Genomic DNA, 16,030 nt, shown 5'->3' with positions numbered 1-16,030 from the left:
GCATCCTCAGCAGAAGCTATGTAAAGATGCTGGAGTCTTTCCCCACCTGTAAAGCAGGATCATTGTCAATTCTCTGTGGAATTTCTTGTTAAATAGGAGATTTTAATACCAGGGTTCTTACCCTGGCATTGTAAATACAAACTTTAGGACATTTTGCAAGTTAAAAAGGACACAAGCTGCACAAGCTTAGCTGAGAAAAATCATGTTTCAAGCTCCTTTGACTTAAAAAATATTTAATGTAATAGCACATGAATGTAGTTATGCTTTAAGGCTGTAAATATTTCTTGCAGTGCACTGACTTGTGCTACGCATTCACTTTTTGGGGCTCCAAATTGCCCATGGACTTGGGTGTGAAATGGAGAATGAAAACAGACCATAGGAAAATTAAATGCTTTTGAGACTTACCTGCTGTTTTCAGGCATTGGGGCTGCTTGCTATCACTGCAGCTTCTGAATGGCATGAAAAACTCCAAGTAGTAGGTTGACTATGAGACCACCAGGGCTCCCTACTGAGCCTCCCTAATTAACTGACCAGCTGCCTAGCTGGAAGATGTTTCAACCCAGCTCTTAGTGTTGCTGGGCCAAGCTGCTCAGCCAGGCCGCAAGGGACCAAGTCCAAGCAGGCTTATAGTGTCCCCAAAGCAGTGGTTCAACACTGCTGTCCTTCACAGCTTCTTGTTCCTCTTGCTGCCATATTTCTAAAATGGCAGGGTTTCAAAGCAGAGTTGGGAAAAGACTTGGTTTTCATGTGACTTCTGAAGATGGATACAAGCTCTGTATCTGTCCGATGTAGGACAGTTAGGGGGAACAATCTCATAAATTGTCACTGGTGAGACTATAATGGTATGTGATATTATTCCACTGTTGAAAACAATATAATGTTTTACTGCAGAGCCAGATTCAGGGCTAGGAAAGTTGGGTAAAGATCCTTGCCTGGGGCTCTCTGTGAGTCTCTGCTGTTTCTAGTGAAACTGGACTGATTTATGGTTGTGTCAGGAAACTAGAAGTGGCCCGACATAGATCCAGATCCAGAGGCAAATGTCCTTAAAACTGAGTGTTCCATTGTGTGTATGTGCGGATATGTGTATGGGGGATGGAGAATGCGTTTAGCTTGTTACTAAATTGGAACAGATGTTGGATCTGGAATTGGAGATTTTGGTTCTTCTCCTTTTCTTGTGGAAACAATGCAATGCTATCTTTTCAGCTGGCAAGTTGTAGCTGGTGTGTGGCTTTGGTCTCAGCTTTGTTACCCTCCAAGCTCTGAGGTTTATCCGAACTGAAACACAAAATACAACTCAAATGTTATGGTCTCAGAAAACCAAAATGGAAATACAGGTTGGTAACAAATGTTGATACTTCTATGGACAGAAACCTTTCAAAGTCCCTTGCGCTTCAGTACTGTTATTCTAAATGGGTCAGATTGAGTAGGCAGCTCAAGATCATATATCAAAAAATAGATGAACTGCTTACGCTACATGTGATAGAACTGAAAATGAGACTGTATTTTCTTAAGACTTAATCCTCCTATTCGCTATTTTGAATCATGGCTAAGAAAAATCCTGTATGAAACAAACGGACAAAACCAGCATGCAAGAGAGAAGCTAATGAATGTACATACTGAAAGGGAACATTTTATTCTCCCCAAGTAATTCATGCCATTTTATGGTTTATTTGAAATGAAGTAGTCAGTCCTGGCGGGATAGTGAACAACTTGGCACATGTGTTCAGTTGCATCCATGGAGAAAAGAAACAGTTCTTTCTGGAAGAAAGTCAGTATGTGAGTATGAGAGAACTTTTTCAGAGCTGGTCGTGTAGGGTGAGACGTCAAAAGCAGCTGGTGCTGGCCAACCATACCTGGCACTATAGACAATTTCAACAGGGCTTCAACGGGACCGAGTTATACCAGCACCAAGAGTTTCTGGAAAATCTTAACCATGAAAGAGCCTTCTCTTCTCAAGCCAGGCTGTGTCCTCCTGTAACCAGCTTTTCAGGAGAAAAGAAGTTGGCTTAAGGTTAACCACCACATGCCCATCTGGGACCAGCTCAGAGATGGCAATGTAGAAATGCTTAAAGCATACTCCTTAGCCAAAGTGAGAGCTGTTTACTTAATATCAAAATGCCCTTTAACAATTTCTTAGAATTACAATTAGTCATTTCCAAGTCCTACCTACTCTTTTCATTTAACTATAACACCAAGAAGCTTTATTCATAGGGTTAATATCCTAGGGTGCTGGTGTTATGCACAGATCAGAACCTCATTGCTGCCCTCAAAAAGTTTAAGTTTTAAAGACTTATATTTGTCTAGCTTTGAAGAGTTCATGACAGTCTGTCCTGTACAGTATTATACATTGCTAGTACCAAGTTTTTCATTTCATACAGGTCTGCTTCACTGCTACAGCTTCCCCATCAAACTTCTTCCTCCACTAACATTTCAATGGGGTTGAAAAGTGGGTGTATGAAGAAGCAGAGAGAGGAAACCATAATGGGGTGTCTGTAATATTTCCTATCTTCAAGTGTCGTGTTCTCCAGCCTTTCTCCTTGTGCTCAAGAAACGTAAAGGCGGATCTCACTTACTCAGTAGAGTCAGGTCAGAATGCTGCTTACATGGAGTACCCCATGGGGTTGAAAGCACACATAGCAAGAAGTTTGTTTTAGGACTTACTAGATGGCATGCTGCCTTGGAAGGCCGTGCTGTAGTATAATCATCAGGATGCCTTATAAAAACAGATCTGAGGGAGTACAAAGGCAAGCTATTTGCAATGCACAGCAATACATTTTATATTGAGCATACACAACCAAGGTATTTTTCTGTACTTCTGAGCACATCTGTAGACACCCCTACAACTGTGTACCCGAGGAAGTTCTGTCTTCCCAATGTGAAATAAAGACCAAAGAGTAACAGCATGTGGACATAAAAGTTGTGACAGTTTGCATAAAATGTAAAATGGGGGGGTGGGAGGGGGGTATGTAATACTCTGGTTTTCTGAGTTTCATTTCTAACTGTTTAATTCCGACCACCTCAAGTCTTCCTGCACTTTAACTTAACTACAGCCTTTTTGTCACTTCCCATCATGAAAATCGCACAGCGTTTCTGTGAGATGATAAACAGGTGTTACTTTTCATTCTGGCAGCAATGGCATTTTGGTGCAGGATGAAATAATCCTATCATTAAATAAGAAGCTCACAGTGGTGTCATGAAGCTTAATTTGTTTGGAAAATGCTTTGCAGTATTCAGATGAAAGGCACTCTGGATATTCAAAGTATTATTACTGCACAGCTGGTGGTCTACACACTGCAGATGTTTATTCCATGCTGTTGCATGGTTACTTAAGTGGCTTCTTAGCGCAGATGTTCACGAGTGAGCATGCACAACCTCCTCTGCCTGTGTTTCTTGACACGGATTTTATTGCTGCTTGACTTTTGATCTTGAAAAGAATATTCCTTCACTGGTGAGGTGCTGCGTGTGTGTGTGACTACGTCCCTGTTGGTTCAGCCCCCATTGCAAACAACAGCATCTGCAGATATTTACTGTGTGCCTTTCTCTTTAGCCTCTATTTCCTTCTGTGGCTTTTACTCATTCCCACAGTGTTTGACTCTGGGGATTCTGCCTCTTCTGTTAATACTCCATCACCATCACTCACTTCATGCAGACGTGATGATTCTCTTTGTACTCTTTGCCCAGATGGGATCAAGAGCTTCATTGCCTCTTGATTCTTTTTTTCCATGGCTGCTGCTACTGTTACATAAAGGGGTCTCTAAGAACTTCTGGGCTGCCATTCACAATAATATAATCTCTCTGAGAAGATTTCAAGATAAGATGAAATTTCTGCATGTATGCATCTATTCTTTCCTTGCAAGTGGAGAGATGTAAGGTCTGACTGCAGCTGACATCCACGTTGAGTGTGCTGAACATGCGCACATCTCCATGGAGGTGTTATATGATTTCATCAACCCATTAGGCAAGAGAACTAATGTTAAAATTTAAGTTCCTCTTGTTTTGCTGTAATTCCAGCAAATGTCAAGATACCCAATGCAATAAATACAAGGGCAGCTGAGGAAACAAGATTTATGTCTAACCTGAAGTGCAATGCATATTGCATTACTGACCTAGGAAGTAGAAAATGAGTGAATCTTTACACATGCACACATGCAGAGAAAGAGGAAAATGCAGCAGAATGGTACTGCTTCTGGTTAGCATAGATGTTATTTACAAGATTCACATGGAAGGAGGATTTGGTAAAACATACTTGAGTTTTTCTTCTGAAGTATTTTGAAGAATAGGTCTCTTGACAGCCTGTTCAAGAGCTACTATCTTGCAACTCAGAAGAATGAGTCCTGGCCACTTATCTCTAAAGAGACTGTGAGAAAGCAGAGGCTTAAAGCTGACTACATTTAGACAGGAAACTTCAGAGAGCAGGGTGAAATCGCATCACTTTTTGTAGTGCTGGGACAGGATTGGTGACAGTCGACATGGCTTTACTAAGAGCAAATTATGGCTGACAAATTTGGTGGCCTTCTATGATGGGGCTGTGGCGTTAGTGGATAAAAGTGCCTGATGTAATCTACTTTTGATACATTCCTTTGCTCATTCTGATTAGGTAACTCAGCTGAAATCTTGTCGTCGTATGGGTAGCATTTGGATGCCTGTCATCTGATTCATGATGATGTGAGCATTCGTGATTTACTACTGCTTGGTAACAAAAGTTTAATTTGCACATGATAAAAAACACATTAAATCACTGGCCCCTGATTAGCAGCTGAAAATCAATCAGGAGGGGCTTTTGCTCCTGCCACTTTGGCTTGAGATTGAAACATTTCATGCAGTAGCTCTGCTAGGGGTAAACTGGGCTGCCTTACTAACGTAATAAAACACAGACCATCCTAAGGGGATGAGGGAGTTGCATTCCAAAACTTGCACTGCAAGCAACCAGAGTTTAATGGAAAACTTTGAAAAGATTCTATTAAAAGCCAGTTTTCCTTCAATATATCATATGCTCTATTTTATGCTTTCCTTGCTCCCTCTTTTTTTTTTTCCTTACTGGCACAAAACCCAGGATCTTTGTTTTGACAGAGCTAATCCACTCATGCTTTCGTACTGGCCCTCAGGCTCCTCACCTGTGGAAAGATCCATAGGAGCAGGAAAACTACTGAGTGGTTGCCGCATGCTCACCTTAAAGGGAAGAAGTCAGTGGCTTTCAGAGGCTGGGACTGCAAACACTGTGCTTCCCAAGGACCCATGGAGAACATGAACTATGAGTCCTGTGCAACCTCCAGCAACAGCTTTTCCTTCCATACTGCCTTCTGGGATTTCTCTTGTCAGCTGGGCTTCTTCAGGAGTTGTGCTGTTTGGGCTGCCTTGCTGCCGTGCTGCCTCCCTCTTCCCAAAGGCACACTCAGTGCTGACAATTCCTACCTGCAAGCTTTGCTGGTGAGAAAGGTTTTGAGTAGCTTACAACCACTGCCAAGTTTGACAGCAAGCTGCATAGCAAACTGGTGCAGCCCTGAGATCTCTCTGCTGCTTCTGTAGGGAGACAAGGGAAGATTTTATGGAGTGAAAAGTGATGGAGAGAGAATTAATTGCTTTGTGGCTCCATCGGGCAGCGTGTTTAAGGTGGCTAACATCAGGCATTGATCTAGTCCATAGAGTCTCTGCTTAGCCAACAAAAAGAGGCAAAGTCAAGTTCAGATGTTTAGGGCTTTGTATACAAGACTAAGCCCAAAATTTATCTTAGCATCTTTGTCATTAGGCATCGCACACGGATGATCAGGGAAATAACCCGTGGTCATGATTGTTCTGTTATAGGAAGGGTTCGCTTCTGCTCATGGCTAGCATTTCTCTTTAAAGACTGCTGGTTCACATCAGCCTTTGTATCTAGGCAAGTAAGTGGCTGTGCCCAAGCAACACAATGAAAGTTAAGTTTGTCATGAAGGAGAACAAAGCTCGGCTCCATTTGTTCATGTAATCTCATCCCACCTCACCAAGAAAGAGGTCATTCTGACTTCGTAACATCCGTGTGGGTTCCTGTGGCTCCTAGGCCAGGCTTATATGTCGTGGAGTCGCTATGTCTAGCGCAGGAAATTTTAATGCGTAGCATTTTAATTAAGGAAGCTTGAATTGAATGTTTTGTTGTGTGCTCAAGGAGTCTGAATCCTTCAAAGCCTTGAAGTACAGAACTGAAAAAAAAAAAAAAAAAAAAAAGGCTGATGACAGTTCTGAGTCTTGGCTCCTCTGCTGTCAGTAGGAAAATCCCCATCCATTTCACTGGAGCCAGTCTTTCATCCTCTGTGTTTTCAGGCTCTGTACAGTGGTTTGCAAATGAGATCTTGCAGTCAGGAAGGTTAAAGAACTGTGGCAGCATGCAGAACATGTCTTATCCAGAGCTTTCTGCATACGAAGTAGCAGGCTAAGTCAAACCAACCAGAGACCAGAAACCAGGTCTCTGCCTCCTGACTGAGTCCTGTATCACTATCAGACTGTTATGTTAGCCCTCTCTGTTGAATATTGTATGGGACCATGACAGCACTGCTGCTGTTTCAAGACAACCCTTCCTGGTGGGTAGGAGGACCTCTCTGTCAGAGTGACAGTCAAGTTAATGCCTGAGAGTGCCCACATGGTCTTGAGAACATGCAGAGCGAAAGCAGAGGTGCCTGAGGAAACATAAAAACGGGAACTAAATAACCAGCATGGATATCCAGCAAATAACAAATATCTATCAAACTAAATATCCAGCAAGGTCAGACTTGCCATGGGCAGGGCAACCGAGATGGGACTGCAGTTTTGCATTTATGTGTTTGAATCCTGCCTAAATCACGCTTTATGTGCCCGTATCTTTGTATGGGTCTGGGCCAGGACCACACAGAAGCCATAAAGCCAGGAACACAGTGGTTAATTAAAAAGATTCAGTTTAAGCTGGCTCTTATGCCACTTCTCACAAGTCCCATTTTTAGCAGTTATCTTTGATGAAGAGCAAACAGGGAGACCTCTGCGGTGAAATGCACTGTATGTTACAGGCTGGGAGGTGGCATGCTTGTTGAGCCTGATTTTGCCCAAACAAGATTTTTGGCCTTTGTTTTGTAAAAGGAGCAAGATAAGGAGGAAAGCTGTTTTCTAAGTGGCCATCTCCTGTCTGCTCTTTCCCTTGCTCTCTTTCTTTCATATTCCATCTGGTGCCAGTGACTTTTTAAATGCTCTGCAGCCACCTAGAGGAAAAATATGCTTGACTGAAGTTAATTTTATAAGGGTTAAGCCACGGAGTGGGCTCTGCAGAGGATGAGAATGTGAGTTTCTAGGCTAGCCAGCCTGTTTATTATTATATCACAAGGCCTACTTTGAAATATATGCAGTGAATCATCAACAAAAGCAAAAGATAACTTCAGTTTATGTTTGCACTTCAGAAATATTTCCTGCTTCATGTTCTCATTGTTCTTGTTATAGAACATATTTTTATGACAGATAGCATAGCAGGACCACGGTATATTTTGTCATTAGACAGAATGAGATGATCTGGTTTGAATTCTTATTTTAGAAGATTTAAAACTTGCATTATTTTATATGCCTGTCTCATGACTATGCCAATATGCTGTTGGTATGTCTACGTGGTTTATTTTTCTGTAGGTTCTATCTAGGACATTCATAGTGCTCCTGGAAAATCTGTGGCTTTTCCTCAGATGAGGACAGTCACACAGAATACGTTAATGGGCTCTCTGTCTACTAAAGCGAAAGTTGGTGAACTCAGATTCATTTAGTCTATGCCATGTTCGTTTGCACTGTATGAAACATAGTAGCAAAGCTTAGCTGTTGATTGAAAGTGCCGCTTGAATGGTATAAAGCTAGATATTAAAAAGTGTCTGTCTTTTTGAAATGGAATTGGAATGACTGGGTTTTCTTCTCTTTAGATAAGATACGACAGTTCAGTCTCCACTTGTGCCTAAAGAACTGAGACTAGGTGGACTCTGAAAAGCAAGTGTAGACATGGAGAAAAAGATGAAATTTTATGTCAATTACATAATGCAAAAGCTCAAAACAGTGATGGGTTTTCCATTGTAGCTATGCCAGAGGACACTGAAAATTCCATTACGATGGAGTGTCTCTGTCATAAGCAAATTCACATGAGCAGTGTAAGTGCTAAGCTAAGTGTGTGCATGCAGTGAATAGAAATGTAAAAAACCCCTTAGGAGGTGACTTTCTTTCTGAACATTAAACCCATGAGCACCTAGAGTTTTTTTCACCAGAAGGCTTTGCATGATAAGCCATATCAGGTAGCATTAGACATACTGCTACTGTAATCTTTACCAGTTATTTGGTTGATAATCGCAAGTGGGTGACTGGATATTAGTTAACTGAAGAAATAAATGCCTTAAGAAAGCAGGTTCCATCTTTTGAACCTTCAGTGTCAGGGTCTAGGTGGTACTCCTAAATTTGCCTCTGTATCTTTCTGTTGGTCCAAACTTTTTATTACAAACGACCTCTTTATAATGAGTTTGGAAACTATGTCTGTTCTCAAGCTGAGTTATTGTAGTCCTTATCTTTTCCAGCCAGGTACAGAAACCACAGATCATACAACATACAGGGAGACAAATCATTTTTGCAGTAACCTCACCAAAGAGGCTGGAACAAATTGTATGTATACTGCTCAAGCAATCAAGTAAAAGAGAGTATTTTTGGATGGGTACATTTCAGTGTGATGTTGGGTACCTGTTTGGTGTGGGTTAAGAAACTTATGCCGTATGTCCTCTTTATTCTAATAATTCCTTTCTGCACATTCTGATTTGAACTGTTTCACTTCCAGCTAAATGCTACATGTGAACTTAAAACAACTCAAGTTCTCATGCATACAGATATTTATTTCAAATGCCAGGACTTTAAAGGTTAAATTCTTCATGGCCCAGCTCAACAGAAAGAGGAGAGGAGGAGGTGAAAACTCTCTCCCACTTTCTGAAAGTGAGTGGCAGTGCAAGGGGTCAGCTCTTCCAGGGCTGTGGGTGGCATTTCCATCATCTGTCAGTGTTTCTTGAGCAAAAATCCACTCTTTCTAAAGGTGGCAAGTCAGCTGCTCAGCTGTACTGTAACTTTCAGCTCTAGGAAATATTCTGAGTCATACCAGATGCTTCTTGGAGCCTAGCATGGGACTTCATTGTCTTCCTCAGTCATGGTTCAGCTATTTCCCCACGGAGGGATTTTAGCCAGCCTTTCCATTCTGAGGATGAGAAAGAACATTTAAAGCCACAGATGCCTGTAAGTATCCAAGCACAAGAGACAAGAAACCTACTTGACACATTAGTAGGCAAATTATCATGAAGAAAGAGGTAGGGGAGGTTGCTGTGTTATTTTGTTCCTTATTTGGTTCTTCCTCATTACTCCCTTTTAAGTGCCTTTACCATTGCTACTTCAAATTTAGAGAGATTGTAAGTAGGTGTCAGGGTAGCGCTGTACTGTTAACGTTCATTTTAAGCAGTTTTAGAAAATGTTCCAGAACATTTCATTGTTCATTTTACCATATTCTTGTGGGTAATGTTGGTGAAGGCAATGAAACACAATTCTGACACAGATTGCTCTTTATAGAAAGGTTAAAAATACTTTTTGGCTTTAACCAAGGCTTTTGGAGAATACTTTTAGTAGTACATAGTATAGGCTTGGGGTGATATTGTGCAGCACAGTACTTTTTTTTCAGGGGTCTACATGGACATTCATTTATTCAGTGGTGGGAAAATACCATTTTTGGTTACCATTTGTGAAGAAAGTATGAGTTTTGACTGCTTTTAAAGGAGATGGATATGCAGAGAAAATAAAAATGAATTGCTGTTTGTTTCTGCTACGTTGGAAATTACCAACAATAACTGCCACTTGCATTTACAGCATCCTTTTCCCAAGTTGACTGAAGTCCTCTAAATAACTGCTTTGAAAGAGTGCCTTGGCAAGGCAGGGATGAATGTGGGTATCTTGTGTGATTCTGTTTAATTATCTCTGAGTGCGAAGTCTATATCTGGAGCAGGAGCAATGGCACTCAGAGTTAAGTTAGGACTCTTCAATGTATGTGTAGCATCACTGCTATGCCCTAGAAATCTTAGATCACACACAGCTCTTGCCCTTTGGTGGAGTTGCATATTTTATAATTTCTTTCCGCTTGGCTCCGTGTGGCAATAGAGTCCATGGCTTAGTCGAAAGTCAGACAAAAATTTGGGATCAGGATGAAATTTGAATGCGTGATTCAAATGCCTACTACTGCAAACTCCTCCTCTGCAATCTGCCAAAAACAACTGCGATATTCTCAGGCATTATGGCCAATGCTCTCTTTATAGAAATGAGATTTACCCATGGAAAGCATATGCCTGCAGTAGATTTGCTGTGCACTCATCAGAGATGAGCTGTGAGTTTCCTTTCTGCTCCCACATTTTTTAGGGTTTTTTTGGAGCCAGTTCAGCAGTGTGGGAGTTCTGGTTCCATGGGGGAGTCTCCAGTACGAAACACATGTATGCTGCCTGCCACTTTTACTGGACACCCTCCCACTTCCCAGAAAAAAGTTAGGGCACTTGTGGTTTAACTTTGTGATGGATGACTTTATCACATCCCCAAGGCAATGTTACCATTGTTATGATGTGTAGGAAAAGCATAGAGGGAGTGCAGATATAGTTACTTGGCCTTGGAAGAAATGATCCTTGAAAATGAGTGCCTTTGCTGCATGAAGCAGTCTGTTCCCCAGGCAAGTGCTTTGAACAAATACTCAATAGATGTAAGGGCTTCTGTGTTTTCAGCAGCTTCCAAAACTACCTTTCTCATGAGATGTGTGCTGCTTTTGCATTAATACTAGTAAATTCTGGCGAAAGAGAGAATGATCTCAAGCCTCTGATCTGAAGCTTCAAAGCCATAGTCTCCAGCTCTACATACCTTGCTTCAATACTTCAGTAAGATTAAACATGCACATACAGACAAGAGAGAGCTTGCGATAGCAACAGCATGAGCCTTTCCATTTTACATCAGAATATGGCTCAGCTTCTCATCTTCTTACCTTGTGAAATTACTTCTCTTCTGGGACCATAAGTAATGGCAACTCGTTGAAACTTTGTACGAAATCCAAACCAAACAAACTTTCCTATAACATAACAACTGGCGTATGGCAATTTTCCTAACTAGTGCTTAATTAGACCAAGCTTTGTGCTAAAACCTCTGATTTGGCATACGCAGTAAGGAGTTATCCTAAGAAGTCTGTCTCATGGGATGGTGGGACTGGAAATCAGATCTCCTCTCTAGGTAGATAACCCTTCAGGCTTTAGAGTTTGCAAGTGTACAACTTATCCCAGGTACAAACCCCTTTACCTCCTGATGCCTCTCTTCACATACATAAAATGAATGTAGTGATGCAATCTCTAATTGCTTTTGTAAAGTCTGTTGAGACCTACTGGTAGAAAGAGGAAGATGTTTCCATTTGTATAGAGCCACTTCTTGAAGGCATCAGAAGGTTTGAAAAATGCCCTGCATCAAACTCCTGTTGTGAAATGTGGAAAAAGAACCCGTCCAAATAAAATAGTCCCTCCTAAAATCCCAGACTGGTTTGAGTTGGAAGGTCCCCAAAGCTCATCCAGTTCCAACCCCTGCCACAGGCAGGGACACCTTCTGCTAGAGCAGGTTGCTCCAAGCGCCGTCCAGCCTGGCCTTGAACACTGCCAGGGATGGGGCAGCCACAGCTTCTCTGGGTACCCTGTGCCAGCGCCTCAGCACCCTCACAGGGAAGAGCTTCTGCCTAAGAGCTCATCTCAATCTCCCCTCTGTCAGGTTAAAGCCATTCCCCTTGGCCTGTCTGTACATGCTTTTGTAGAAGCCCCTCTCTAGATTTCTTGTTGGCCCTTTTTAGGTATTGGAAGACTATTATAAGGTCTCCTCAGATTCTGGTTGTGGATTTGTGTGTACTGCAAAGGAAAAGGAACTGATTGTGTTCAGCAAGTGAACATCTGCCATTTCAGTCCTGAGTGGCACTGACTAAAGCTGTAGGCTTTGTTGCTCTGATCTTTTCTTCTTCCTCCTTTTAATCATGCATGTAACGCAGGACTCTGTTCTTTGCCCTTTGTGGGACTTGGAGACTTTCCATAGTTTAATGTGAAAAAGGGCTGTTGCTGAAGGAGTGTACTCATGCAGCTCTCTTTGAAGATGTGGCAGCAGAGTGTGTGTGTGTGTTTGTCTCCTCCAAGGGTGTGTCCCACAGCTGCCGGATGCCTTCACTTTCATGGATTTCCCCTTGCAGCAGTTGGTGATTATACACCCCCGATTAGCGGCATCTCTGACACACACCCTGCAGGCAGCATCCACAGCATCAAAAGGCATCACAGTGAAGCACTTGGTACCAGTTGAGGACTGAGAGGCTGGCCATGCTCTGGTGCTTATTTGGAGCAGGGTCTCCAGATAAAGTGCACCATCGCAGATGAATGTAAATATGTAAATATGTCCTTAAAAGAAATGTCATTTTGTTTTGGATGACATCATTACCTCTCTCTACGATTTCACTGAGAACAGAGCTAAGCTGCCCAGAAGTATCTTGTGTGTATTTCCATAGCTGGTAAAATGGCTTCTTTTATAAGTAACTTGCCCTGCAATCTTATGGGATTATTTCTGTATACTGTAATGGATTTATATTGAAGCTTCATTTAAGCAACTATTTTGGTCTTAGTAAAGCATCACAATACCTTGGAAGATCCAAACTCTCTGTTAGTGCGCAGTGTGGTACCTTGTCAGTACAACTTCATTATCAGCTTAATTCTGGAGTTTTACTAGAAGTTTATTTTCCTGTTGTTAGTCAGATTAGAGTACAGCTAAACCTCTGCATGCATGCAGTTAGTGTCACTGAATCTATTTATCAGACCCTGCTCCTTCAACTGCCAATCCATCTAACTACAATTAATACTAATGCATTAAACTTGCCACCAAGGAATTTCATTAAGGGGGTAAAAAAAGAGTTTATTTTGATTGATACTTCTTAACAGCTGTCAATATTGTTTTCTGTACCCTCATTTTTCATTTAACTGTAATTAATATACTTAGAAATAATTAGCAATTGTAATTCATTAATAAACCTGCTGCAATCTGATGATTGCTCCTTAGCCACACTTAGGGCTTGAGCCCAGCAGCTATCAACAGGATTAAACACTTCAGGAAAATAAAAGCTACCCAAGTAATTAGGTATGTAATGAATCAGAGGATTGTTTGTGTCGCATGGGGCATGCTACCTTCCTTAGCGGACACACATGCTGAACACTGTAGCATATCGTGTTAATTCCAGCCAAACTGGAGATGTTTCACTCTGGAGTGAAACTCTGAGAATCCAGAGTGAAACACTGAATTGGAGCAGTCTTGAACGTCTCTGGATGCCAAGGGTTAATGGTGTAGTGTCACTCACATAAATATAGGGGCTAATCTCCATGCAACCTCAAAGAGGTTGTGCTCCTGCAGACCAAAAACAGTGCCCTGGCCTCCCTCATCCCCCAGACCATGCCCAGGCTTTGTCAGGGTGAGTGCTAGTCTTGCCACCAATGTGTTGATGATTAAGAAGACTGTGTGGCTGATAGTGGCATCTTGACCTGATGAAAGCACCTGGGATAGCTGGTGGTGCGTTGACTCAGTGCAGGAGGTGGCATCCTCCTCTGGATAATGGAAAAGTATTTATGCTCTAGAAAGCAGAGGAAGTACCTCAGGTTTAGGATTTTATAATTTCTAAGGCAGGAAGTCGGTGAACACATAGCCAACCTGGTTACTGGCAAACATTCCTAAATAACATAGAGTTTAATAATAACTAAATCTGCATGGAGAACAGTAAATTGTGATTGATAAAGGAGGTTAGCACAGGGACAAAAAGATGATGAAATCCATACCTTAATAATTGAATTTGTATCTGTGGATAAGGGTATGTAGGGACAGGACAAGGGGAATGGCTTTAACTTGGCAGAGGGGAGGTTGAGATGAGCTCTTAGGCAGAAGCTCTTCCCTGTGAGGGTGCTGAGGCGCTGTCACAGGGTGCCCAGAGAAGCTGTGGCTGCCCCATCCCTGGCAGTGTTCAAGGCCAGGTTGGATGACGCTTGGAGCAACGTGGTCTAGTGGAAGGTGTCCCTGCCCATGGCAGGGGTTGGAACTGGATGAGCTTTGGGGTTCCTTCCAACCCAAACCAACCTCTGGTTCTAAGACTATTACAGACTCCCTTTGTGCTAATAATTTGCTGCACCAGCAAACCAGCATCTACTTCACTGTAAAATGAGACGTACACCTCCTAAATGCTGTGGGGTATATGGAGCAGTGCCAGCTGCAGGGATGCTAGCAAGACATCACAAACATGTTGCGGCCAAAGGAAACAGTGTAAACTTGTTTACTGTGTCACGTAAAAAGGTGACCCTTTGTGCTTATACAAGGCCTTTTATCAGTTAACAACATCAAACAATGCCAGGGATGCTGTGCTAATCTGTTTCTTGCAGCCCATCAGCTGTGATACCCATACAGCAACATCTGTTACTGGGAAAGATGTAAAGGGACCTACCGCAGAACTAAAGCGAAATAAAATTGCATCATCCCTAGAAAGTAAAGTTATGTCAAATGAAAACCGCTGGTCTTTAGAAACAAGCATGTAGACTTGCTCCAAAGCAATTCTGTTTGTTCACGGTAAGCATATATCAGTAATTGCAGGGCAGATAACCTTTTTACGTTAGCGTTTACATTGCATATTTGTCACACAGTGAATTTTTAGGTAATTTTGTGTTGGGGGTCCACTGAGAGTAAAATGAAGAAAAGCTCATGGAAATGTCAAGTACGACTGTCAGGTTTAGCTATGTGAATGGTCACTGAAAGAGCTGGTGACTTTGGCAAGGGTAAATACTCCTCTTTAAGGGGCACTGTTGGATATGCAGAAACAAGCTTGTGTGTGTTTGAAGGACCACTAATTCTCTCTCGTAGTTTTGAATAAAGAGTTCCCAGTGACACTAAAGCATTGTATGGCCATTAAGGCTCCTAATTACTCTGAGGTGCTTGCAACTTTTCCAAGCTGTTACCTACTCAGCTATAGGGAAAGTTTCTGGAAAATTAAGCCTGTATCCATTCTTTTTTTATAGACAGTTGAAATTTTGGTCCACAGCAAGAACAGTTAACATTGAAAGCTCATTTTTACTTCAGCCCTTGGTCTTTCTAGAGGATTTGCGCCTCTCACAGACATAGGAAAGTCCCTGAATGTGCATGGAGCAGAGGAACACCCAAGGTGCATGCACAGAGCTACTCCTGGACAGGAGAGGAACTGAAGGCATGATTTTCAGAGGGCACCTTGTCCCTGCATTCTAATGATTCCACTCAGAGCAGTAGTTCCTTGGCATTTCTGAATTTGCATTGCTGTATTTGCTGAAGCACCCAAGCATTCTGCATATGCAGAAACTGCTGACTGCAAGTCTGCTGGCTCTTGACAGTTATAGTTTAGGTCTGTGCCAAATGGGCACATGCTCTGAATGAAATAACTTGAAATATAGTGGTGACACACACAGTAGCAGTTTCACTTTGAGCCATGGTAGCAGCTTTGCTCCCTTCCATGTTTTGTGATGATTCCATCTTAGGCAATGGAAGAAGAGGGTGATATTAACAAGTGCCTGTGGGATTTCCTAGCATGAGAACTTCTCAGTTATGCTGCATCACTCCTGCTCCTTTGGAGTCTCTTAAAGTCTGGTATTTAGTAGTGATGCTGCTGAGAACACAGGCATTTAGCTACGTTGGGGCCTCCAAGGAGAGGTTGGAGGTAACCTAGTAGAAGGCACCATTTCTCATCCTTTGTAGGACATATGCTTATTACCTGCAGAACTCATCCACTTAACAATGCTGCTTTTATTATTGGTATAATTATTAAATTACTACTTTGCAGGGAATAAGAAAGAAGTCTTTATCTTGTGTTGAAACACAATTGTTGCAAAATGGAGTTTGCCTTTTCCCACTGTGGTCTTGGTACTCTCTGCCTGACATTTATTGTATCCTCTTCTCACCTTCCTGTTTTTCTCCATGGTTTTCTCCCTGGTGCCCTTGA

At 42.0% G+C, this 16,030-nt stretch overlaps 1 protein-coding gene across 8 annotated transcripts in view; it reads left to right on the top strand.

Annotated features, from left to right (window-relative positions):
- The window catches only part of BMPER (BMP binding endothelial regulator), a 148,284-nt gene that overhangs the window by 124,133 nt on the left and 8,121 nt on the right, over positions 1-16,030 (top strand). The gene's annotated exons all lie outside the window — the stretch shown is intronic.

This window comes from Lathamus discolor, chromosome 2, assembly GCF_037157495.1.
Source record: "Lathamus discolor isolate bLatDis1 chromosome 2, bLatDis1.hap1, whole genome shotgun sequence".
In the NCBI taxonomy this organism is placed as follows: Eukaryota; Metazoa; Chordata; class Aves; order Psittaciformes; family Psittacidae; genus Lathamus; species Lathamus discolor.
The sequence above is the reverse complement of the archived record's forward strand: the minus strand, read 5'-3'. Positions and strand labels throughout refer to the sequence as shown.